Source organism: Chelonia mydas, chromosome 11 (assembly GCF_015237465.2).
Source record: "Chelonia mydas isolate rCheMyd1 chromosome 11, rCheMyd1.pri.v2, whole genome shotgun sequence".
NCBI lineage: Eukaryota > Metazoa > Chordata > Testudines > Cheloniidae > Chelonia > Chelonia mydas.
Window position 1 is genome coordinate 11,725,995 of NC_051251.2, and position 27,749 is coordinate 11,753,743.

At 42.6% G+C, this 27,749-nt stretch overlaps 1 protein-coding gene across 3 annotated transcripts in view; it reads right to left on the minus strand.

Moving 5' to 3' along the window:
• Positions 1-27,526, minus strand: part of MYLK (myosin light chain kinase) — a 324,584-nt gene extending 297,058 nt beyond the window's left edge. The window contains exon 1 of one of the 3 annotated variants that reach the window (XM_037913164.2): positions 26,830-27,526. The gene's annotated coding sequence lies outside the window, so the exon portion shown is untranslated. The remainder of the gene's footprint in view (positions 1-26,829) is intronic. The other 2 variants (XM_043524849.1, XM_037913166.2) reach the window with 2 other exon arrangements.
• Positions 27,527-27,749: the final 223 nt, after the last annotated feature.

The window sequence follows — 27,749 nt, forward strand, 5'->3', positions numbered from 1 at the left end:
GGGTAGGTTTCATTAACTTACTTTTGAGATGGATTTTTTTCAGAGTTGGGGCGTGGGGTGGGGTGGTGTTGGCTGGTTTGGATTTGATGTGTTCTAAGGTATGTCATGTTGAGACTATTAGAAAACACAAGAAGGATGGTGTAAACACCACAGGGACAATAATGATTAGCTGACCAAATGCTCCTTCCCCACCTCAGACATTAGAACATCCATATCAGTTTCACTTTGGCTTGGAGCACAGCGATGCTGTGGCTTGGGGAAGAGGAATAGGAATAAAAGAAGAGAAATATCTACCCTTTTTGAATGTTAAATTATTTCTGAGCTTCAGTTAAGCTGAGAGCGTGAAAGAACTCAAGATGTAGCCCTCAAAAGGAAATGTGTTTTCACACAGATTCAGTTTGTTTTTCCACAACAAAAACAGGACAGACTTTTTAAACAGGTATCAAGCAAACTACTTCCTTTTCCTGATACTGTTTAAATAGAAGTTTCTGTTTATTTGAGGGCTGGGGGGTGGGTTTGCACTTATATGGGGCCTTTCAAATGCTGTTGCAAGCTTTAACATTTAAACCATCACATTCTCAGAGGCAGGTAAATATCTTCTGCCCATTTTACATATTATACTGGTTTACCAAGGAACAGATGGGTTAGGGGACTTGTCTGAAGTTCCGTAACAAGGCAGTGATGGATGCAAGACTAGAAGTGAGTCTAGACTGCCAGTCACCCTGGCCTAACCGCTAAGAGCCTCAACCTGCGAACAGTCACGCACACCAGTAGCCCTGTTGGGTTCAAAGGGGTTACTCACACACAGAGATGATTGTGCTCCTATTGCAGTCAACTGCAGAACTCCTATTGAGCTCTACGGTGCAGGATGATGCTACATAAGTTGTTTGCAGTGTGGTTGTAGCCAGGATGATCCCAGGATATGAGAGACACAAGGTGGGTGAGGTAATATCTTTTACTGGACCAACTTCTGTTGGTGAAAGAGAGAAGCTTTCGAGCTACTTAGAAGCTCACAAGCTTGTCTCTTTCACCAACAGACACAGGTCCAATAAAAGGTACTACCTCACCCACCTTGTCTCACTAAAAATAAGCACATGCTCATGAGTCTGCAGAATTGGGAGCTCCTAACATAGCACTTATTTGGGGAGAAGTATCATACAAACAGATTAGCTCTGATCGAAGACACATGGGAAAACGTTCAGAAGTAGTTAAGCTACTGAGGAGCCCAAGTCTCACTGACTTTCAGTGAGACTTAGACACTTCTGAAAAAAAAAAATCTTCACAAAAGAGATCAAGAACCAAAGAATAAACAACATACCTCCTTCCCAGTTTCTTCTTTGGCACAATAAAGGGGGAATTTAGAGTTTCTAGGTGCTATGAAAAGCAGAACAATATGCAGACAATTTCTTTTCACCCCCAATTTCTCAAATGAAGGTTCATCATCCATCACTACAGGTCATCTCCATAAACTACTGCTCTGCACAACAGGTTTCTCAATAGTGAGAGCATGAACGCCATACTTGTTTCCAAGGTTTCAAGAGGTGCTGCATAATTACAGCTACCCAGGGCCAGCTAGTAGAGTTCCTCTTTGGTTTCTTGCCACAGCTCAGTGTGTGAGAGCATGAACATGAGGAGAATTGTCAGGTGTACAAAGGCCTAGTGCCAGTTCAGCTTATCCCTTACTGTGTACAGGTGTCTCATGGGCAGATCTATATGCATGGCTGCTTGGGAGAATGTCTTTGGGAAGGCCAGGTTCTACACCTATGGGTGTAGGATTAGGTTGAAGCCCAATTTGGGGAGCTTCCTGTTTACGCTTTATCTATGAGCAAATTTTATTTCTTGTTAGAAACATCCCTCAAGAAAGAGATCTTGCCAACTGCAGCCTTGTTTATTTCCCATCCCTTATTAAGATAATTACATGCAAAGAAACTACTCTGAACAACAAAGATCTAGGTTAAGCCATCAAGACACTGGAGATTCCAACTGAAAACAGATATTTCTGAGGCTCCATTTTGCCCTCAAATTGAGCTGTGCAGTTTCCTCTAAAATTAAAGGTTGTGCTTACATTTCTGAGGGCGGATCTGGGCCCTCTGCCTTTATCCTCATACCACTGAGCTTTCTCCCTTTCCCCTTTCTTGCCCACAACTGTAAGAATCAAGTATGGAATGTTAGCCTTAACTTGGATTTCCTGGGTTTAGGTGGATCAAGCCAAAATTCCTTTGTTTTTTCCCCTCCAACAGCTATAGCATTAAGTATGTAATATTCAACACCATCCTTTCTTCTCCCATGGAGGATATTAGCCTCTAACACTACCACAGGATTTTCCCACAGGTCAGGATGACCGACTCCATCTAATGATTCAGGCTAGCTCCGCAGTGTAGATATTCATACTCTCTTGTACTCTATAAACTGCTGTGGGTCCTCAAAACACATTTAAATGAGCAAGATGGATTTGGGATAAATTTCCCCTCAAGAGCCTTCTCACTAAAGGGTTCTAGTGTGCCTTTTCGTAGGGATTAGAGGCTTGAGAGTTGCCATTAGTTACTGCAATGAAACAATGGGCCAGCCGTACTTCTGATGCAACTCCACTGAAGTCAATAGAGTTGCACCAGGAATGAAGTTGTTTTATAACCCTGGGAAGAGGATTGATTTGCTCCTTTTCTTCTGACAAATGTTACTCCTCATTTTGAAAGCATTTCCTCTAGCAAAGAATGCTGCAGAGACAATGGCAATAGTACACACGGGCATGGAGGCGGCATGTCCTGAGAGGGATGGAAGCCTGCAGTTCTTGGTCTAGAAGGGAATGGAAGCATTGACAATATCGTCTCCAGGGAGCTAGGGTTTTCAGAGCAAGAGCTGAGCTGGCTCAGGAAGTAGAGGAATATAGTGCCAGGCCCTTGGATAGAGGTGAGGCATTGCAATAGAAACCACATTTGCTGTAAGAAATCCCAACCTCAGACAACATTATTATTGAGTTCTCTCTAAAAATCACACAAATTTATAGTACTAGCTGGCCAAGAACCACCACAGACTCAAAGCTTTCTCACAGCAAAACCTGCTATCAAAGATTCAAGTTGTGACCAAAGCATTTCTTTCTATAACCATCCTTCATCTCCCTTGCTGCCACTAAAAGCACGCTGCATCAAGAATTAGACAGCACCGTCTTGTGCCTTTTTTTAAAGTACAAAGACAATCTTTCAAAGTATGGCATCTCTGAACTGACAGAGGACCCCTTTCCCACACCCTCCTCCTCCAAAGCCCCTAGTCTCCATTGGTTTGTAATATAGTGATTAATGCCAGACTAGACATCAACATTTGATAGAAGCAGAGGAAGCAGCTTTAGGAAGAGAAACAGTTCATTTAGAGGCCAACACCTGTTAGCAGTTCCCTAGAAGGCAGGGGATTTTACATCCTCCCTCTTCAGGGGCCTGTCGCCACTGTCCCTTTAGGGATTTAATTAGATCAACCTATTAAAGGAAATGTAACAAGACTCTGTCCCACCACATCCCCTTGAGACATAGTGAGGCATTGCAGCAGCTTTGCCTCAGTTTTCCCTTGGTCTTCTGCGACTCTCCCCAGATGCCAATGCCTTCTGGGATGCTTCAGTGAAGTAGACCTCTGGCTAAGGGCTGGTCTACACTTGAAAGGCCTGCAGCAGGGCCGCTGTAGGGCTTCAGTGAAAATGTTACTGATGCCGACAGAGGGCTTGTTCCATTGGTGTAGGTACTGCACCTCCCCAAGAAGCGGAAGCTATGTTGACAGGAGAAGCTCTCCCATCAACAGAGCACCGTTTACACTGGGAGTTAGGTTGATATAACTGTTGCTCAGGGATGTGGATTTTCTACACCCCTGAGTGGTGTAATTATCCCTACATAAGTGGTTAGTGTAGACCAAGCCTAAGTCTCAGTTAGCCCCCAAGCCCTTCCAGGGTACCAATGTCCACAGGCCTTACACTGAGGCCTGTCAATATTTTCCCCTCCCCTGTATTAGGGCACACCACATTCCTTATTCTCCTGATGTCAGGGGTCCTCTCCAGCTGTCTCACTAGGGTCTGTAAAGAATCCCCTTTGCCTCCCTCTTTGTTCCATGAGTCCACAATAGCCCCAGGCACCCCCTGGCCCTCTCACTGGCCTCTGGCCCTATGCTGACTTGGCTCCTTTCCCAGAGACCTAGCAGCCGCGCCTGTTTTCCCTCAAGTCTTTCAGTGGAGACGCCCTGCTTTTGCTTGGGTCTCTTCCTCCGGCAACCCTCTACAAAAGGCTCTTAGTCCTTAAAAAGGAGCAGTTGGTCCATACTCCTCCCCAATTACAGCCCTACTGCTGGGCTTTCTTCTTTTTAAGAAAGGGTCCAAGTGTCTCAAGGAGTGACTAACTGGATCGGGCTAGCCTGCCCCACCCCAGACCTCCTAGGCCTTAAAGGGGCAGGCCACCCTGTCACAGGCAGGTCATAACTTCTACTGGTGTCATGTTGGGTCTTTAAGTCAGTGCCACATTATCCTGTGGTGAGAGAATGGAGCAAGGAAGGATGAAGGAGGACAATGGAAGAGGAGTTGTTTAGTGTTGTTGTAGCCATGGTGGTCTCAAGATATTAAACAGACAAGGTGCGTGAGGTAACATATTTTATTGGACCACCTTCTGTTGGTAAGAGAGAAACTTTCTAGCTTACACAGAACTTTTCTTCAGCTTGTCTCTTTCACCAAAACTTGGTCCAATAAAAGATATTACCCATCTTGTCTCTCATAAAGAAGAGCTGCTTCCAGTTCCTATGTCCCCAAGCATGCCCACAGTCCCCACTTCAGACACAACAGAGGAGGAACAACATTGCCCAGGCCAGGGAGAGGGAGATAAGACAGAGCTCCCCATTTTTCTAATACGAAGAAGCACAGGGCTCTCCGCAGGCTGTTTTCCTGACCATCTCACCACACCGTTCTGTGGGTTAGATGGAACAGATTACACACGTGACCACTCATGCAAGCTATACATTGCTGTCACTAAGGAACAATTCCTGGACAGTGTTGCCCAGTGGATAGGGCACCAGACTTGGTGTCACAGATTCACAGCATTTAAGGCCAGAAGGGACCTTTAGATCATCTAGTCTGACTTCCTTTATATCACAAGCCATTACACTTCACCCAATAATCCCTCTATTGACCCCAATCACTTGGGTTTGATTAAAACATAACCCCACGAAAGGCTAGGGGAATAAAAATGTAGTCCCCCAAGGATCTCTCATCACAGTTGTTGCCAGAGGTGCCAACTGAATTAAATGCCCTGAATGATGGTTCTGTGAAGTACTGTATTAACCACATGGAATGTTCTGAGATTACCACATGCATTTCACGTGCTTAGGGTGTGTTGAACCTTGGAAGACACAGACCCATGCCTGCCGAAAGATGAGTAAGTATTATACCTTGGTTTTAAAGAAAAAAAAAAGTGTCCATTAACAATATAGAACTTGTGTTGTTTTAACATATTCCACTCTATAATGTAAAGCTACATAACCAAGTTTACTACAAGGCTACTGTTTTTCTGAAAGGGTGACTCTGACTGGTACTGATTTGCTGAGACAGGCTCCATATAAATCTGCCCCCCTCACCACAAAGACTGTCTCATTGCCAATCTGCCTGCCAGGAAGCCAGCTGGAAACAATATCACCACAATGTATAAGCATAACCCAACACATTAACTAGATTGTCATTAGAGGTCAATGATTGCAAGCATCTTTACAGACTGGAAGGGGTTGAGCTGTGGAAAGAACATACAATCAAGATCAACCCCATAAGCCTACTTTACTTTTTAACGACACAGAAAACATCCAGCATCAACATTTTTCTTCCAGCATTTGGGTTTAATTCACCATTTCAGAGAATCACCTAGTGTAACCAGCATTACAGTCCATTTGACAATAAGATCATAACAAACCTATTTACTGCATCCCCTCAGCAAATGTAACTGCTATCACACAAGAGTCGGGGGGGGGGGGGGGGCAGGGGGAGAAGAGCTTTGGCTTGACTCTTGAGAGATTCATTTAATCCCTCCAAAGGATATTGAAAATTTGGAGAGGGTGCAAAGAAGTGCCACAAAAATTATTACAGAGCTGGGTGGTGAAGCATCTTACATTTAAGATGGTTTATGAGGTCAGTCCGTGTAGCTTATCAAGAAGATTGAAAGGGGACTTGATTAATGTATAAGCACCTTCGCAGGAAGAAAATACCAGGTACGAAAGGGCTCTTTCATCTAAAAGAGAAGTCAGGACAAGAACCAATGGCTGGAAGTTAAGTCCACACAAATTCAAAATAGAAATAAGGCTTTAAGAAAAAAAAAAGAAAAAAAGGAATTGAGGGTTTGGACCAAACTACCCAGGGAAGTGGTGGATTTCTCGGTATCTTGATGTCTTCAAATCAAGACAGGATGTCTTCTTTCTGGAAGATATTTGTTAGTCAAATACTGGTTATTGGAATAAATACAGGGCTGACTTGGGGCTTGTCTATATTACCACTAAAGTTGTGCTGGTTAAACTAAAGATGTGTTTTTAGTTAAACCTGTGCATGCCCCTGTGTGGACAGTCTTAAATTTCTTTAAAATTTACTCATATTGAATTAGCTGACTTCAGTAAGGAATCAACTTAAACTACAGTGATATAAGCCTGCCTTGTATGCAAGTTAAGTCTGTCCACTCAGGGGTTGTATACTGTTTCAACTACATCAGTGTTGTTTTGTGTTTAGACATGGTCTAACTAACTATGATGTCCTCCCCCACCCCCACACCATTTTCTCCCCTACATCCTAGAATTCCTGGACAACGAAAAGCACTACAGAAATAAGATCTAACTATAGTTTCCTTCAGAGAAAACCCAATCCCAGCACATTTCTTTGCCTCCCTCTCTCCTTCCCTTGTCCCCAAGGCTATGTTATTATATTCTTTGCTGCTCTCCCAGAAAGGTAGCCATTCTAGCACACGTTCTATTTGCATGTTAAATAGTAACACAGGGCTTTGCTACAGTATTACCATAGCAACCTCCAGGACACACAGCACATTCATACCCATACCTAACTGAACTGAAAAACAGAAGCCAGCTGAAAGCAAAAGTGACTTGCAAAGGCATCCTGTGGTTAGTGGAATAGAATCGGAATGGCAACATATTAACATTAGACACTGACCTTGGCTTACTTGTTACAACAGACAATGCAATACTGAAATTCATAAGGGATCGTCAGCAGGAATTAGTATTTCATACTTAAAAAGGTATCTCTCCACACAGAACAAGCTAAAGTTACAGCAAAATGAAACAAAAGACATTCTGCAGTCAAGCAATAATTGAGATTGCTATTGGAGGCACTATGGTCTAGTGGACAGAGCGCGAGACTACCCCTAAGGATGTCTGGGTTCTATTCCTTGCTCTGCCACTGACCTGTTCGGTGATCACAGGCAAGTCACTTCGCCCTGTGCCTCAGTTTCCACATCTGTAAATTAGTAAGGATACTGACCTTCATTGAAAAGCACTTTCAAGTCTAAACTTATATAGCACTTTTCATTAGTATGGACACAGGGTGGGTGAAGAATATCTTTTTATTGGACCAACTTCTGTTGGCGAGACACAAACTGGTCCAATAAATGATATTACCTCACTCACCTTGTGTCTCAAGTATCTTGGGCCCAACATGGCTACACAGCATACAACAATGGAATATAGAAAAGTTATCAGATTTATTACACTGCGATGTTAAAAATATTCCAGTGGGAACTCTACAAAATGATTCAGATTAAAAACAAAAAACTCACCTCTCTCCATTTAGACTAAAGATAATTAGTACATCATCAAGAGCATAAACAACCAAAACAATAGATTAGGCAACTGAAGTCTGACCAGCTGGGCTGTATATATTATATCCTTTTGCTGTACATCCATACTGACATATGGAAAGTAGAAAAAAGCCCTTTACAGTCTGATCACTTTATAGGCACTTCCCTCACTCAAGCAGTCCTGTAGAAGCCAAGGAGCACAGTAAGATTTCCAGGATTAGACTACTGGTCTTTATTCAGGAGAATGGAAGCTCTGCGTCCTGCCCCAGCCCTGCAACTAACGCCTATGCAACCTGGGCCTATCATTTACCTGTCTGTGCCTTAGTTTCCTCATCCACATGATTACAGAGATACCTAGAGAACCTAATCTTTCCATCAGGCACCTGTGGAAGATCACCCACATGATAGGAAAGCTCAGGATGCCTCCCCTGACCCATTCCTGGAACATGTGGAGAGGTCTCAGCAAGTTCCTGGATCTACACATGTGAAGGTGATGGACTAGAAGAAGGAGGAGTGCTGAAGCAAAGCAAGGAGGATTCACCTCTTACTGCTGTATTATACGAACATAATTGTTCTGCTTTTACACTGTCGTCCCCTCCATCCCCATTTGCTTGTTGTTTCCACCAGTTGCCTCATCTCATATACTGTCAGATGTGGGATAGCGACCATGCGCATACAGTACTCAGCACAATGGGGCCCGGATCCCTGACTGGGGCCTTTTGGAGCTACTGCAACATAAAGAGACAAGTGCCACAAAATCCTATGAGTAACCTGCACAAGAGGTTGCACAGTCCCTGTAAGAAGCCCTTCCACTTTAAGCTCACTAAATCCTGCCTTAAAGGGACAGCCTCCTCTGAGGGATTCTTCAGCAATCTAAGGAGACCCAGAGCTAGTGGGAAGACACAGGGTCTATGGTGAATCCCCAAGAACAGCAAGGATCTTGAGGGGCGGTTCACAGCAGTGGGTGTGAGGCCCCAGTGCTCTTGCAGAGCAGATGAGTTAACCCCACTCACTGATGGAAAAAAGAGTTCAGAAGAAATTCTATGTTGTTTCCCCCTCACAAGTTTCTAATGCAGGAGGGGGATGATTTCCAGTCCCTGCTCCCAAGTTCTCTCTAACATACTTCAACTGAAAGTTTATTTTAAAGATCTAGTCTCTCACAATTAATGTATTTCAATCAGCTTGGATGATGAAACCAGTTTGGATGATTTCACTTTCATTTTTGCAGTGTACAGCTCCACTTTATTACTAAGCTGTTCAGGCAGTAAAGTATTCTGATGACTCTCAGAAGTCTGTCCCCCAGAGGTCAAACTGAAGGGATCTGTGAAGGTTCTAACCACACAGAGAGAACATGTCCAACCGTGACAACCCCATAGTCCAAATGGATTGGCGGCAGGGTTTGAAACCTAGACATTCAGCAATACAGCACAGATCTTTATAGCTTGAGCTAATGAAGGATAGTCCAGTGGGGCTAGGGGACTTGGGTTCTTCCCCACAGGCTTCTGTGTGACTTTTGACAAGTCAGTTAGAGACAGATTTACATAAAAATTTAGACATCTAAAGATGCAGAATACTGTGATTTTCAAAATCACAGTAGACACCAGGTGAGTTAGGCACCTAACCGCCACTAAAGTCACTACCTCACAGGGATGGTGTGAGATACATTAAAGATGTTGAGACACTCACCACTGTAAGTACGAAAGAGAGAAGATATCCGATAACAGAGGGCTTTTAAATCTAACAAAGGCAAAGTAAAATCCAATGGAATTTGAAATCAGCAAAGTTCAAAACAGGAAATAAGATACAATTAAAAATTAAAAGAGAGTAGTCAGCCATCCTAAGAGGTTACCAAGAGTTGCGATAGATTCTCCATCGCTTGGAGTCTTTAAATCAAAAGACTGGATTTCTTTCCAGTAGCTGTGGTTGAATTAGATCATAAGGAGTCAGGGTGGATACTAGAGTGACCGAGTGAGATTCTATAACCCATGTTTTTCAGGAGGAGATCAGCGACATGATCATAATAGCTCCTTCTGGCCTTAAAAGGCAAACTGCAGTTCCCCTGGGGTTGAAATACATTTACTGATGGGAGGATGGGGGAGGTATAATCTACACAATATTTTCCATGGCAACTAAACTCACCCCTCACCAGAAATTTGCTGTTTGAAAAAAATACAGGGACTTTTTGTCTGCTGGGCTGCACCCTCATGTCCCAGGAATACTCTTTATTCAATATTGTTTTTATCCTTAGGAATACAGGATATATTTCTACCCAAATCAGCACCTAAAGATATTGAACAATCATCAAGCATTAGCCCTCCCCCATGATAAAAATATAGCAAGGATTTCTCACTGTGTAGCCTGATGTTTGCTTTTATCTTACATCCCGATTTCTGTAACCCTAATTCTCATTCCCACTTTAGGTCGCTTGCTCCTACTGAGGGAGTGCTGTCTAATGGTTATGTCAGGGTTCCTTCTCCACTCTGAACTCTAGGGTACAGATGTGGGGACCTGCATGAAAGACCCCCTAAGTTTATTCTTACCAGCTTAGGTTAAAAACTTCCAAGGTACAAACTTTGCCTTGTCCTTGAACAGTATGCTGCCACCACCAAGCGTTTTAAACAAAGAACAGGGAAAGAGACCACTTGGAGACGTCTTCCCCCAAAATATCCCCCCCAAGCCCTACACCACCTTTCCTGGGGAAGGCTTGATAATAATCCTCACCAATTTGTACAGGTGAACACAGACCCAAACTATTGGATCTTAAGAACAATGAAAAATCAATCAGGTTCTTAAAAGAAGAATTTTAATTAAAGAAAAGGTAAAAGAATCACCTCTGTAAAATCAGGATGGAAAATACTTTACAGGGTATTCAGATTCAAAACACAGAGGATCCCCCTCTGGGCAAAACCTTAAAGTTACAGAAAACAGGAATAAACCTCCCTCTTAACACAGGGAAAATTCACATAAAACAAAAGATAAACTAATCCGCCTTGCCTGGCTTACCTATACTGGTTGCAATATTGTAGACTTGTATTAGGATGGGTTGGAGAAGATGGATTTCTGTCTGGCTTCTCTCAGTACCGAGAGAGAACAACCACGTAAACAAAGAGCACAAACAAAAGCCTCCCCCGCCAAGATTTGAAAGTATCTTGTTCCCTTATTGGTCCTTTGGGTCAGGTGGCAGCCAAGTTAGCTGAGCTTATTAACCCTTTACAGGTAACAGGATGTTGCCTCTGGCCAGGAGGGATTTTATAGCACTGGAAACAGAAAGGTGGTTACCCTTCCCTTTATATTTATGACAGGTTAGCAAGGAGTAGGCCTGGGGAAAAGGATTCCCCGGTTCCAAGTTCTGTCACTGACTCACCTTTACATTCAATCACTTTACCTCTCTCTGCCTCAGTTTCTCCATCAGCAATTCCTTATTTACATGATAGGATTGACTCGGACAGGCGATATCACCAGCCTCGCTGAGATACTATTATTAATTATGTTTATTACCATAGTGCCTAAGGACCAATTGAAAATGGTGCCCCATTGTTCTAGGCACTGTACAAATACAGATTACCCGACAGTCCTGGGGCGAAAGAGCTTGCAACGCAATAGACAAGGCGAAACGGATATGTACAATACCTTTATTTTCTGGTATTCCAACGTGGTAAATATGGTTTTTCCAGCACCACAAAATGGATGCTTATTACTACCAGAGTAAGTCTTCCCATTCCCCTCAACAGCTTGTTCAAGATGCTGAGCTACAGAATCACAAAGAGTTCATGAACATGAGAAGCTGCCAAAAGCATTAGAGAAAGTTTACAAACACTGATCTGAACCCTGCTAATATCAGTTCTAAGACATCAAAATAGTCTGGAAAACAAGACTAGGAACAGAAAGTGATCAAGGAGCAGAGCAATGCCAGCCAAGGAATGTTTCCAGCAAAGTTTACAAAATGCAAGGCTAATAAAAAAAACTAGTAGCAACTGGTAATTTTACACTATTGGAGAAGTTAGGTTACTTGGTTAGTGCACTGTTGTTGGTTAACACTAACTGGAATTGGCTAAGCAACATCATCTGTTTAAACTTATTTCATTTAGCAGATCACTTGGACCACAATTCATTTTGAATGTCTTCACCCAACATAAGTTCATCTTCCCTGTGTCTGTCTCGGACAAATACTTCTATATGGCTTCTGCTTAACACTGGTTTCCCGTCTGATATAAGCATATTTCTTTATGGAGGAAGGATGGTCTTGTGGTTACTGCACAGGAATGTTTATCAGGAACACCAGGGTTCTCTATTTGTAGCTGTGTCCAGAGACTTCTTGTGTAACCATAGGGAAACCACTTTCTGGCTGTTTCCACTTCTGTTAAATATGAATAACAAAGCTCACCTGCTTCTCAGAATGTTATAGCACTAATTAATTAATTTGTAAAGTCTTAAGAGGTCCTGCAGTGGAACTACCACATAAATGCAAAATATGTATTATATACTGTGTGTGAGAGTATATATCGGTATTTCTGATTGCATGACACATTTTTACTGCATGGCAGTCCGTCATTGATTAGTACTGTAATACTGTGTGGGAGCCATTGATTCATATGGTTAAGAACAATCTCTGTGTAATGCTATTCAAGGAAACCCATAATCTTGCACATAGAGAGGGGTGGGGGGAGAGTATGTGCAAGATTATGGGTTTCCTTGAATAGCATTACACAGAGATTGTTCTTAACCATATGAATCAATGGCTCCCACACAGTATTACAGTACTAATCAATGACTGCCATGCAGTTAAAATGTATGATACTATCGAAATACTCCTTTGATCTTTACCTGCTTTCCTGTGGAAAGGACAGTCTACTCGTCATATTAGCAAAAGAAGCAATTTTCCTATGCAGCAGCAATCCGGACTACTACTAAATATAGACTAAAAAACAAACACTGAAAGAGATTGGTGATCTAGATTGCAGTACCAGGTGAACCAGACCGCAGCACCAGGTGCTACAGGTCACAATCTATTTCTCTGTTAGGCTCAATATTGCATGAACTCTTCATGATACCAAGCTTTTACCAAAATCCTTCAAGGTTGGCAGGGGGTCAACCTGCCAACCAATCTAAAGTTTGCCACATGATTTACCACAGGAGTATGCAGATTAATGTTCTTCTACAGACGGAGTAATTTCCCACTCTGGCCACTGTCTCAGAGAGAGTCTAATGATAACTGTGCATATCCATCCATTTTCAAAAACATAGGTTGGGTTCCCCCCCCTCCCCCCGCCCCACACATGCAGCCTCTGCGTTCAATTTTTGTTTAACTCATTTTATTATAGACTAAGAAAATGGGCAAGTTTATGGAAGGCCAACATGGGGGGGGGGGCGCAAAGAAAGGAAATACAACAGCTTAGACTAAACTAAATTATAGTTATTTGGAGAGAGGAAAAACCACTGAATGATTCCATATTGGTGGAAGAGCTTCAATTCCTTTTTTTTTTTTAAAGGAATAAACTACAGACATCAATAAAGACATCCAGAAATCCTATCATTATAGGAAAACAGGATTTTTCAGTCCACTCAATCATCTCGAACCACTTCATTCTGGTCAAACGTAGCTGAAACTGTCTTAGAGGACAGCAAGTTACATACCTCATCAAAAATCAGCAAAGCTGTATTTCCGGTCTTGTGGGATAAAACAGAACCTGGCAGGAAAAGATAGCATATAAAAGCTCCATTTATAAGAAGTCCTCTTTAAGACTATGAAATCTTTGTCCTGGCTTGTGTTTAGCTTCACAGTAACTTAACAAACTTCCTTCCAGGGCTCCAGAAGTTATTTTTGCCTCTTGGTTTGTTGTAAAACTTTCTCTGTACCATAGATAGAGCAAAAAACAAGAAGAAGTGTTTGACAAAGACCCCTAATCCATTAGCTATTAAAATCTGTATCTCCACAAACTTTATACATATTAGTGTTTCCCATGTAATAAAACTAACCAACACGCAAAAAGCACTGAAAAGCTACATCATTAGTTTTGTTTGTCACAGAACAGTTTATGACAAGAACGGATATGTCCTTGACAGTTTACTAGCTTTATGAGAAAAAAAAATACATATGCTATATTAGTTCTGTTTCCTCCAACATCATCAATGACTACACCTCCATTGTTATGCTAAATAGCTTCCCATTAGGAGCACTATAGCATGATTATGCATAGGAACCTTGAGAATTCTAATTTCAGGAAGTGCTTGATATGAGAGAGGTAAAGCCTGAAAATTGCACTCTTTGCTCTCTCTCTTTTTACGTTGAACGTTCAACATTCCCAGCCTTTTCTACTTTCCAATTCTTTGTGTTCTAGAATCTCTAGATGATTAGCTGAATTAAGTAGCCTGTGGATACTGGGAAACATTATGGTCCAACAGATAGGGTACGGGTCTGGGTGTCAGGAGATCTTCCAGCTCTGCAGTTACTAATCTGCTGTGTGATCTTGGACAAGCCATTTTACTTCTGTATGACTTAGTTTCCACACCTATAAAATGGGAATACGTGACACTAATCCTCCTTTGTAAGGTGCTTTCAGAAGAAAAGCACAGTATCAGTGGTGCTCAACCTTTCCAGACTACTGTACCCCTTTCAGGAGTCTGATTTGTCTTGTGTACCCCCAAGTTTCACCTCACACTTAAAAACTACTTGCTTATAAAAATACAAGTGTCACAGCACACTACTACTGAAAAATTGCTTACGTTCTCATTTTTATCATATAATTATAAAATAAACCAACTGGAATATAAATATTGTATTTACATTACAGTGTATAGTATATAGAGCAGTATAAATAAGTCATTGTCTGTATGAAATTTTAGTTTGGACTGATTTTGATAGTGCTTTTTATGTAGCCTGTTGTAAAACTGGGAAATATCTAGATGAGTTGATGCACCCCCTGGAAGACCTCTGGTACCCCCCGGGGTATGCATATCCCTGGTTGAGAACCACTGCACTATACAATATAAGAGCTTGGTAACAGTATTATTCTAAACAGGGCCGTTGGCCTCCCTTAAATCCAGCCAGGTGTCACTATATAATGCCTGCATCTGTAATTCACTCCATGCATCTGAAGAAGTGGTTTTTTACCCACGAAAGCTTATGCCCAAATAAATCTGTTAGTCTTTAAGGTGCCACCGGACTCCTTGTTTTTGTGGATACAGACTAACATGGCTACCCCGATACCAGGTACAACAAGATATTCATCATATTTCACTGATCATTATGACAATGAGCAATAACAGTGATGTAACGGACTGAATTTAGAGGTGATCAAGGACCATTGTACATAGACTTCCTCAATAGTAATATTTGCTGGGTCAGTTTCTGTGTGATATGCTTAGTTCATTCTAGAGTAGCCTAATCCTGAAACCTACCTTCAGCTTTGCCTAAGGCACTACTCAGGTAAATGTCCCAATGACGCCAGTGAGAGTTTTGCCTAAGCAGGTCATAGGACTGAGGCAAAATTGAGTGAGGACTTCTGAATTTGGCCCAACATCAAGACAGACGATACCAAAAAAGACACCGTCCTGCTCATTCTTCTCAACTGTCCCCCATTATGATGGGCTCCCTTCATCCCACACAAACCTGGTATTGGCCCATCTTTATTAATGTAAATCATACAAGAAACAGTGAATCATGATCCAGACAACTTGCCAGAAGCCTGAGGGACAGAATTAACTGGCATGGCTCTCAACCAGGGTCTAGATTACACAGTTAAGGCACAGCCTTGAGTAGGGTTCCTGTGGATTTTAACCACCTTTCCTCTTCCTTACAAAGATTATGTTATTCCGGAATGAACGACAATCGGGATAGATGGGGAGGGCTTATTTTAATTGCCCTTTTTTTTAATAGTATAACAAGTAACTGAAAACCAGCAGTCAATGAGTATTCTGAATCCTGTGGCACATCAACTATATCAGCAAGTATGGCATAGTAATTCTGAAAGCACCGTTGGCCCTCAGAACCAGCCAAACCCCATGCACACAAAAGGTACTTCTTGGCTGAAGAATTAATATCGCACAAGTGCAAATAAATATTTGGCAAGCAAACATATTTAATACAATTACAGAAGAGGTGACAGGGTCAAAACAACTGCTAGTGCAAGAACAGCAGTTTGCTTGCTGGCCTTATCTCTAGAGCTCTGCAAGAACCGACACAGTGCAATGAAATTTAGCAATATTGGGGTCATTATACAAAAACACGTGGCAGCAAACTGAAGGGGAAAGGGATTCAGTGAGAGAGTACTCTGAATGTGCAGTGTAATACTAAGCACTTAACTGCATTTGGCAAGAGATGCATCTCATTGCTTTCATTCAGAAGACAACTTGATGCTTGAAATTATAAACCATAAATTTGGGGAAGGGGGCAGGATGGATAAAAATCAATGATTTTTAAAAAAATAAATCAAATGTTTTCGATAAAATGCTTTTTGAGGAAAAAACCTGTCTAAACATAGTTTTAATTAAGATACATTGTAGCTCAAAGATATCTCATCATGGAATAGGGATTATAAATTCTAATTCTATAGTATGAAACAATATATTCATGTAATGTTTAAGAAAAGTTTTGAAAATGAGTGCCAATAGTTCATGGATTAGGTTCCGAATCTTATGAGGTTCCACAGGCTTCTGTATAGATTATTTAGGTTAATCTTTCTATCTACCCAATGGGACTCAGTGCTCAGTCTAGAAGATACCATCAGAGAGGTCTAGTTTTGCAGTTCTCAAACTGTGGTTGTGTCTCCCCAGAGGTAACAATGCTTGTTAACAACAAAAAGTTTTAAAATAAATAAATATATAGAGGTGAGACATAACAGACCTCAACCCTATTGTCCCTCTGCAATTTTGTGTACACAGAGTCAATCCCTTACCTCTCTCTAAAAGTGCAGTTTCAAAAAGTTCACTGAATAGAAGATTGTTGTGGGCGGAATAGATCTGGACAAGGAGAAGAAGTCTGGAGATAAATGTGAGAAGGGAGGGACAGGCAGTAGAAACAAAAGTGAAACTGTTTGAGCAGCATATTCCAGAAGTCTTGAGGTCTTTCTGAGTGTAGCCTTCATTGATTTGAGATTCTACCATACCATTCTCTCACTAAAAGGGATAACCTAGAATGGCAGCAATCCGTAAAAGAGACCCAGTTTGGGAATATTTTAATGATGTTCCTCTACCTGTGGGTAAGACAGGCATGCGTGCAAAATGCAAAACAGCGTAACAAAGAAATGCAAGGCCTGATTGCCTGGATGAAACAACATCATGACAAGTGTTCCTTCTCAAGAGGAAGCTGCGTTGAAGATGATGAAGGGAGCATGTCTGAACATGCAGGATCTTCAGGTTGGTAAACTTTTTTATTTCATACTTCTTTCTTAAGGACTGCCTGTCTTCCTTCTGGACTATTCTTGAATTCTCAGGTTTGAGCAAAAAATATAGTTGTTACTCTATGGTACTATCATTTTAGATGCAGTTGTGATAAAAAATAAATAGCTGAAACAGGCAGATCTTCCTTTTACAATTTCATCTTTAAAGCAGTACTGAGTGTCAGTGAATGCAATAAGTAATACTAAATGAGCAGTATGGTAATAAAATAAGTCAATGCCGTTATTTAATTATTGTTTACGAGAATCCATCCTCAACATACAGGATTCTGAAGACTATCCACCTTCAAGATCACCATCATTTTCTATAGTTTCAAAGGTTTCAGAGTAGCAGCCGTGTTAGTCTGTATCTGCAAAAAGAAAAGGAGTACTTGTGGCACCTTAGAGACTAACAAGTTATCTGCCAAGGATAGTGTTTCTGTCACATAGCCACAGTATATTACCTGTAGCAAAAAGAAAAAAAAAATCTCCATCACCCAGAAACAGCCATAGATAAGAACTGGCAGATTACAAAAATAGGTAATTGATTAAAAAAATTGCCCGGTTTATGCAACAAACTCTCCTTTCCGTATGATTGAGAACCCACACTTCGTTAACATGTTTTAGTCATTAAGACCAGGATACAGTCCACTCAACAGAGCAGATGTCGCATGCAAATTGCTGGATAAAGTGTATGAAAGAGAAATCGAGCAGGGTGCAAAAAGTTAGAGGGTAAAGCTGTTAACCTGAGTCTTGTTGGGTGGAGCAATGTCCACAATGATCCTGTTGTATGTGCTTGTGTGACAACAGAAGGAGGGAATGCCTTCCTTTCAGAAACAACTGATACATCAGGAAATGCACACACAGCAGAAAGCTTACAAGAAGTAGCAGTAAAACTATAACAAACTGAAAAAAATTTCAAATGTCTAGCATGCAGCTTGATCACAGACAATGCTGCAAATGTATCCAAAATGAGAAGAAATTATTTTGAAGAGAATGGAGAGTCCCAAGGTAATAACATACGGTTGTAGTGCTCATTTGATGCACCTCCTAACCAAAGACTTCAGTGTTCCAGAAATAAAGGCTAATGTTGTTGAAATTGCAAAATACTTCTGTAACAACTACTTTGCAGCAGCTGCTCTGAAAAAAGTGGGAGGAACCAAGCTAAGATTCTCACAAGACATGCGATGGAACTCAGTAGCAGACTGTTTTGAGCACTATATCAAGAACTGGCCTAATCTGATGACAGTTTGTGAACAAAATCATGAAAAAAAAAAAGAGATGGCACTGTCACAGCCAAAGTTCTCAACATTGGGCCTAAGAGAAATGTTGAACACATGCGGAGTACCCTGGAGCCTATTTCTGTTGCCTTGAACAAAATGCAGGGAAATAGCTGTTTTATTGCTGATGCTGTTGAAATTTGGAAGGAGTGAGATCTTATAAAGAGAAATATGCAATGACAGATTTAAATTACAAGCATTAAAAAAAACAAATGGGACAAGCACTATCTCCACCTCATTTTCTTGCAAATATCCTCAGTACTTGGTACCAGGGTCAAACTTTAACTGCTGAAAAAGAGGAGCTGGTGATGACATGGACATCCAGCAAATCATCCCTCCATAATGCCAACCGTAATAAACTTCAGAACTAAGGATGAACCATTCAAGAAATATATGTTTGCTGACAATGTTTTAAGAAAGTCACACCAGTGAACTGGTGGATGTCACTTAAGCACTTGGATTCAGACACTGTTGAAGTGATAATCTCACTTTTAACACCAGTAGCTTCTTCTGCCGGTGTCGAAAGAATATTTTTTTCCTTTGGACTAATTCATTCCAAACTGAGAAATTGTTTGGGACCTGAAAAAGCAGAAAAGCTTGTTTTTCCTTTTCCAGATTATGAACAAACAGCAAAATGAAGGTGAAGACAACTGAGTTAGCTGCAGAAGCCAATATTTTAAGTTTCTCATGTTGACCTGGCTGACATAGTCAATTTAATTTTTGTTGTTTTATTTGAACTATTTTAGTTAAAAACAATTTTAAAAAACTTGAATTTTAACTAAAATATTATATGTTTGCTGTTGAAGAAAAAAATCTAGAATATATAATGTTGTTGTTTTAGTTAAATAAAACACTGTAAATGTCTGTCTGGTGATGGTCTCCTCCTAATACAGCATGGCAAGAAAATCCTCCAAATATTAATGATTAACTTGTCGAACTGGAGATAGTTCACCTCCCAATGACTTCATAAATATTTGCTTCAATTACCTGTGGTAAATGAAATAACCAAACAATCATTCATTTTCTGATATGGCTGTAAAACTAATCTGAAAAGTTTTCAAAATAAATCACTTTAAAATTGTATGGTGTGTACCTTCTAAAAATGAAACCTACATCTATCTCTGAGTTGTGAAGAATATACATTAAGGTTATAACAACCAACAAGAATGCACTTTTATGTAGAAATCCATGACCGAATTGAGTCTTCCTGACTAGTGATTTAAATCAAATCCACCCTGGAAAAGTGGGGGGGCGGGGAGAAGATTGCAGCCTCCAGCCTATATTTCCTGAACTATTAAAGCATAACCAATACCATCATATGAGGAGTCTGATCCTCTGTGTGCTTATTCTGAAGAATTCCCATGGAAGCCAGTGACAGCTTGCTTTTAAGGCCAAAGTTCCCTCAGTTTGGGTGTCTAAGGACATGCACCTTAATCCACATTTAGGCACCTGTGATTTTCAGAGTTGCCGAGTACGCCTAATTCCCATTTAAGTCAGCATCTCAGAAACTCAAGCAACTGCTATGTAGGTGTCTAAATACAGATGCGAGTGCCAATCTGTAGGCATTCGAGTTTCAAAATTATGGCCCAAATGTCTATTTCTTTTTCTTGATTCTATTCACAATGAAGCACTGACTGGACACCTTTCAAGATGTTTATCCCTAAAACATTGTTCCCTCAGATGGAAGATTCTCTGATACATCAGGGATTCAGATGTAAATAATGCACAAAGCCGCTTTAATTAAATAAGCAGTTTGAAGGAGAAGCTTCTGTAGACCTTCTTAAAACCTTAAATCCTGTGAGCTGGATGAACAAAAGGTAGATTAGGCTCACATTTTAAATTCCAGTAAACCTGAAAAGACTCAGTTAATAAATCGCTGAGAGAAAGTTTCTCACAGAATCTCCCCCTCTACAGAAGTGCAAGCTAAATTTATTCCAAAATTTAATTTTCAGGGTTGCAGCTGTGTCTCCCATTGACTTCTAATCTCTGAGAATCAGGCCCTCAATTGTTAATTAAGGGCTTGATTCTACTCTCACTTACATCCATGCAACTCCACCACTGTGAGAGAGAAACAGCAGTCCCTGAGAATCTCGAGAGGCAGAAACAGTTGATAAATAATTATGAACACACAAAACTTAGCCAAGATTTCCACTAATTTAAATGGGAGTTTGCCTGCATCAGAACTGCTGGATTTAGCTTATTAAAAGACAAATGTCTCACTTGGTACCTTATGCCTGTTTTACGAACAAAGGGCTTGGCTACACTTGCGAGTTAGAGCATTAAAGCAGCCCCGGATGCCCTAACTCACGACGCATCCACACTGGCAAGGCACGTAGAGTGCCCGGACTCCATGGCTAGAGCGCTCCTGGTAATCCACTTCAGCGAGTGGAATAATGCTTGATGCGCCCCCAGTGGAGCGCCAGAGCGCCACTGTGGATGCCCTGGTCTGTTAATGCACTTTGACCGGCCTCCAGAAGTGTCCCACAATGCCTGTTCTAGCCACTCTGGTCATCACTTTGAACTCTACTGCCCTGCCCTCAGGTGACCAACCGTCACATCTGCCCTTTAAATTCTCTGGGAATTTTGAAAATCCCCTTCCTGTTTGCTCAGCCAGGTGTGGAGGGCTCTCAGTGAATCTTTCCAAGTGACCAGGCCTCCACGTGCCAGGTGATCCCCAGTATGGAGCAATGGCGAGGTGCTGGACCTCACACAGTCCTATGAAAATGGCTTTTCTCATCCGAAAGTTCTGCAGCCACTGCTCATCATCCCAGACTTGCATGACGATGTGATCCCGCCACTCAGTGCTTGTTTCCCAAGCCCAAAAGCGGCGTTCCATGGTGGTGAGCATGTTCGTGAATGCCACAAGCAGTCTCATGTCATATGCCTTACTCGCATCAATATCATCGTCGGAGTCCTCACTGTCAGTTTGGATCTTAAGGAGTAACTCGACTGCCACACGTGACGTGCTGGCGAGACTCGTCAGCATATTCCTCAGCAGTTCGGGCTCCATTCCCGCAGACCGAAAGGGAAGACAGAGCGCGCAGTACAAAAAACGTTGAAAGATGGCGCCAAATGTGGACGGAAGCACAGGGATTGCTGGGATGCGAACCGATGCACCATGGGGTGTTGGGACAGGACCCAGAATGCCCCACACCTCCCGCCCCCTTCCCACGAGGCACAGCGCCAGAATGGGAAGAGGGGCTCTGCGGGATAACTGCCCATAATGCACTGCTCCCAATGCCGCTGCAAGTGCTGCAAACGTGGCCACGCCAGTGCGCTTGCAGCTGTCAGCGTGGACACGCTGCAGCGCTTTCCCTACTGCGCTCTCCGAAGGCTGGTTTAACTCACAGCGCTCTACATCTGCAAGTGTAGCCAGGCCTAAAGTTATCAATCAGCCTTTCAAGTTTGCAATCAGAATTTAATGTTCAGCAACTCATTAATCAGCCGAGTAACATCTTTATTCTCATCTTTGATATGGGTTCACAGTTAGTATTTTATTCTATTTGGGGAGGCATTTACGTGCAGATATTATTATAGACAGACTATGTACTGTAGTCCACAGTCCCACCCATGATTGCAGAGTCCAGGCCAAGATTTAAGAAGACCCCATAGTGTGACCGCAGGCTGCACACTACAGGATGTGTTTAATTTGTCTGGGAGCTAGGGTATCAAAAGGACCTGAGGCCAGTCTACACTAAAAAATTAAGTCAACCCAGCTATGTTGCTCAGCAATGTGAACATTTCACACCCCTAAGCAATGTAGTTAAGCCAACCTACCCCACAGTGTAGACAGCTGTAGGTTGATGGAAGAATTCTTCTGTCAACCTAATTACCACCTCTCCAAGGTGGATTAACTACAGTGATGCGAGAACTCTTCTGCGGCTGTAGTAAGAAGCTAGCCTGAAGCAGTACAGTGGTGCAGAGTTTAAGTGTAGGCATAGCCTAAATTCAGTGGCCTTGGCCTATACATTCACTACAGATTACTCCGGTCTCTTTTCTGCTATGAGACATGCCATGTTGTTGTAGCCATGTTGGTCCCAGGATATTAACAAGACAAGGTGAGTGAGGTAATGTCTTTTATTGGACCAACTTTTGTTGGTGAGAGAAATGACCTTTCAAGCTTACACAGCGCTCTTCTTCAGATCCACTGTGTAAGCTCAAAAGCTCACCTCTCTCACCATCAGAAGTTGGTCCAATAAAAGATATTACCTCACCCACCTTGTCTCTGTTCTCTACTGTGAGACACCCTAAGGCTCAAACCAAATCCCTGAATCTGAACAACAGCTAACAGCTCCTTGTGGAGCAGAGAGGGGCTCAGAATACAAACGTTGGCCCCAATCTCTCTAATGAGCTTAGCCCAAAACTCTGCATATACCCATCTATAGATATTTATTGTATAGCCTGCATCATCATAGCTCCAAGTGCTTGTTGATGCCATCACTCCCAGCCTGAGTGCTTTGGAACTCTCTCCAAATACTCAGCCCTATTTGCATCTGCAATTAGTTTTAGGAGGGTTCTGAAAGTCATTTGTAACTGTTGATGTATAATCTCTCTAGCACTGCACATTTAGCCTGCATGTCTTGGTTAGGGCTCTCGGTTGGCCTTAAGAGTAAAATCTCTGACCAAAGGAAATCCTATAGCTCTTGCTAAGAAAAACAAACCACCACCACCCAAACCTGCTCCCAAAACAGGGCCAGAACCAATAAAGAGTCATGCGTTAATTTCTGAACTCTATCCTAAGCAAATGGTACACAGTCACATGTTAAGGAATTTTTTCACCTTCAGCATTACACAGGCTAGTCAGAGGAATCTCACAAGACCATCCCCCGCATTTTCTCTTGCGTCATATAGTGGGGCCAAGTACACTTAGGGGGAGACACATCAAATGCTTGTAACAGTAGAGTATCAAGTTCCAAACTTCCTTGGTAGCAGACCCTTCGAGATTTCCCTACAAGACCCATAAAGATTAGGGTGAGGATATTAACCGGAGTGAGCCTCTCACATTTACATAATATCCTAGCTGTGATGTGCCTTAAACCATGTTCTAGTTGCACTGAAAGCAGTAAGCACTATTACAGTAAGCCACACTAGCACAGTGTGTATCACATCCCCATGTAGCAAACAGCCTACTACTGGTACTAGCTAATGGAGTTACTCCTATAGCTCAAGTGATAGAGGGTTGAGCTATGAGGATGAAGGTTCATACTCCATTGAGGCAGGAGTTCATTATGGAAAGGTTATACTGAGTATTCTACAATAAAACTTAAATGTAGATAATAACTAATGCTCTAAAAGTTCTCCCTGTATAGAGATAAGGAAGAAACAATAAGCATAATATTGGGGTGGATCAAACTGAATATTACAGAAAAATGCCAGGTGACAGAGAATTACTAGTAAATATACTATAGCTTAAGAGAAAAATATCCTCCCAATTCACAAGACTCTCCTAGACTCCACCAGTTATTTGTAAGTTTCCTAGCTGTGGGAGGGGAAAAGATCTCAAACCTGCAAACCAAAGTATGTTTAGCAAATACAGTAATAATCCAACCACTGGGGAAAACCAGAGGAGGAAAATGTATCTGAAGGCTGGGAATTTATTGAACATTTAGGTGCAAAGTCTGCCCCTATCTCCAGGGCCAGAGGGGTCCCAATGGTGGGACCAGCATGGTTCCACCACCAAGGGGCAGAGGGCAAATTTTGGGGGAAAACCACTGCAGAAGGAATATACCTCCTTGCAGGTCACTTAGCCCAGCTCAGCAGGGGCTCCTTGCTTAGAAGAATTTAGGGACAGGGTAAAGGGGAACCCAATTCAGCATTTATCCTCCAGCCATTTCCCCTGTAGAAGGCATACTCAAGGCTCTGGAGCAACTCTGCCACCACTCTTCAGCCTTGGAAGGAGTATTTCTCCTTATGCATCTCCCTGCACCCAGCCAGAATACTTGGTCTGGGGACCTGATTTGCACTTTACAGACAAGGAACAGATAGGTATATTCTCCCTCTAAACTATCTTTGCATCAGGGATCTCCAGACTCTGCTAGTCAATTTCATGCCGTTCCATCCCCATTTCCATCCAGGAAGTGATGCCAAGCTAATGGCCAGATGTGCACAGACAGGAGGTGGGAGGATTAAGTGGAAAAGAATTTCCAAATGTGCTACTCTATGGCATGAAGTTAGAGTGCTGAGAAGTAATTTCACCCCCCAGCAAGCTAATAATTTTAAGTATCCCACTCCCTCCCACCACTATTTATGCATTATATCTGAAGGAGGTCAATAGAATTTAACCCCGGTTGAGGCTCTCAGGGCTTTGTGCAACACAATAAAAATTACATTAACAGTCCACAATATTACAATAAAAAAATTTCTTAAAAATTCAAAGTATACATTGGAAGAAACATTTCTATGTATCTGAATGCACACACTTTATATTTTAAAGACCCAAAAGATGTTTGAGTGAAAGTAGCTGCAGTGGTAATTACAACCCAACCCACTAAAATCTGCTCTAGACAAGTCTTTGCTGCTAGCAAACAGAAGACATTTGTTTTTTTTTTTAATTAATCATTGATGAGAGGATATGCTGTACTACCTGTTTTTCAAAATAATGAATTCCTGGTAATCTGGGATCAGTCGTGCAGTCCTTTTTCATGCAGAACTTCATGGGAAGCCCTAAAGCTTTTGATAAGAAAAACAAAGCCAAACCAAAAAACCCTCCTCAAAAAATACAGGGCCAGAACCAATAAAGAGCCAAGTGTTAGTTTCTGAGATCTATCCTGAGCAAATGATACACAACTCCTATGAGAGTTTTGCAAGAGAAAGGACTTCAGAGATCACACCATTGCTGGAGAGGTCTTAATAATTTTGTAGGAAACCAAGACTTCGATCTTCCAAGTGCTTAAGTACATGCTTCTCTACTTAGGCAAGAAGTCCCTGTTGACTTCAGCAGGACTACTCAAGTGTCCAGTTCCTGTGCATCAGTGTGTCCGCATCAGGGCCTGCTGGAGCATGAACTGTATTTTTCTAACACTCCCACTTAGTACTAGGGTACATCCTGCAACAGATCCCAGATGGGGTAAATCACCCTTGCTCCATTGACTTCAATGCATTTTTTATTTCAACAGAGCTAAGGTGTGTTACACCAGATGAGGATTTGCCCCTGTGGTTGTCTTCCTCCCTCCCCCACACTTGGCACAAGAGCCTTCTTCCCTGCAGCTCCTGCCATCCGGAACACCTTTCTTCCTCAGCATCTCCAGTCTCAGCGGAACACGTCTCTTTATTCCCCCGCGTGAGTGCACCACTTAAACGGCACAATGGCAGATTGAGAAAGAAATCAGCCCTGGGCAGCCTTTTGAAATACACTTAGTATGAAAGAAGCTATTCACAAAATCCGACTGTGGCTCTAGGAGTATGTGCTACTTTGTATGAAGGATGACGATATAAAAATAAATAGCACTGCAGTGTGTGTTAGCCAAGGAGGAGCTCTGACCTTCGCTCAGGAAATTAGTTGCAAAGTCCCTGTCCACAAAATCCCAAGCGATGCAAAACAGCTTCAAGAAAAGGAGGACTTGTGGCACCTTCGAGACTAACAAATTTATTTGAGCATAAGCTTTCGTGAGCTACAGCATCCGATGAAGTGAGCTGTAGCTCAGGAAAGCTTATGCTCAAATAAATTGGTTAGTCTCTAAGGTGCCACAAGTACTCCTTTTCTTTTTTGCGGATACAGACTAACACCGCTGCTACTCTGAAAACAGCTTCAGGCTCTGCAATATCGCTTCCTGTTGTCTCTCCCCCTCACTGTCACCTCGCGACTGGCTTCCAAACGGCCCCTCGCACAGAGCTAGGGCGGGGAGGGCTGGGGAAAGGAAAGTTTTCATAACCCCCCGCCCCTCCCCCACTCTAAATCCAGCCCGTGCATTTCACACAGGCTGGTTTCGAGCCCGCTCCCACAAACCCTTTATAAATCCCTGGGCAAGCTGGTTTGCATGGGCAGGGAAATCAAGCCATGCAGTACCACGCATTCAGATGCGAGAGCTTTCAACGGAGCTCCGAGCTCACAGCGAGCTCGGGACGGATCTCAGGCGGGGCTTGCTAGCGGCTGAAAGCACACCCCGTTAGCCGGAGCGCTGGGCTCCGCCGCGTGCGCCCATCCTGCTGCTGAAGCGGGCCCTGTTTGCAGAAGTAATGTCCAATAAGGCCGAGTCTGCAGGCAGAGGAGCATTACCCCCGGCGGAATTGCTCAGACACAACCTGCTCCCTGGCTCGCCGCCCGCGCCGGGCAATTTACAGTGTCTCTCCACAGCCAGCAATAGGAACTGGCTCCGAAAGGAGCAGCGGCGAGAGCCGGGGGAATGAATGAGCGAAGAGGTCGTTGTTACTCACTGCGATCTGCCGTGGCTGCTCTAGGAAGCCTCCCGGGGGACAGAGGGCGAGAGACTCGGAGGAAACTTTAGCCAGTTCCCTTCCTCCTCCTGCAGAGTTCCTCAATTGCACCATCCAAGTGGGGGTTTTTAAGCTCCCCTGCCCCTCAAAACAGCAAGAAACATGGGGCCAGTTAATGCCTCAGCGTTAGCGGGAGCCTTATTAGGAAATGTGTGCATGGGTTTGGGCTGGGGAAGGCGGGTTTTGTGCACGCGCTGGGAAAGTTTCAGAGACAGGCTGCTGCACTTTTGACAACAAACGTTGGTGACCTACAAGGGGGGGGGGGGGGAGAAGGGAAGCTGTGTGTGTGCAGTGGAGACGAATGCAGCTGCCTGACCTGAGAGCGCTCCGTGCCCAGAGCGCACACCTCCTCCGCAGCTCAGAGATCCCTACAGCAGGCAGCCCGCCGCGCTGTCCCAGAGATCAAAGGAGCAGGCAGTCAGGAATCAGGCAGTACACAGAAAAGAAACTGATTGGAGAGATCCCAGGGAAAGGAATCTTACTCCCAAGAGCAGATAGCACACAGAGATCAAAGGAGGACACGTCTACAGAGATAAATTGCTAGATTGATTCATGGGGAAGGTCTCATTCCCGCTGACTTGCCCCTTGTGAGTGTAAAACCACCATCAAATCAAGCTCCCTCCCTCACACCTGTGACAGTGTTATTACACCCTCTTGGCACAGGTGTGACAACACAAGGTACAAAGCAGTGGAAAAAACTTGGAAAGGCTGCTTCTCCAATTCTGTTGTTTATGAGAGAGAAGAATTTTGTGTAAGGTTTAAATTTATAGACACTGGATGTTTTGGTTTTAATAAACCATTTACAGTTCAAAGTCAGTTACATTAAGTTTTAAACTGATATTAGTGGAGGCACAATATAA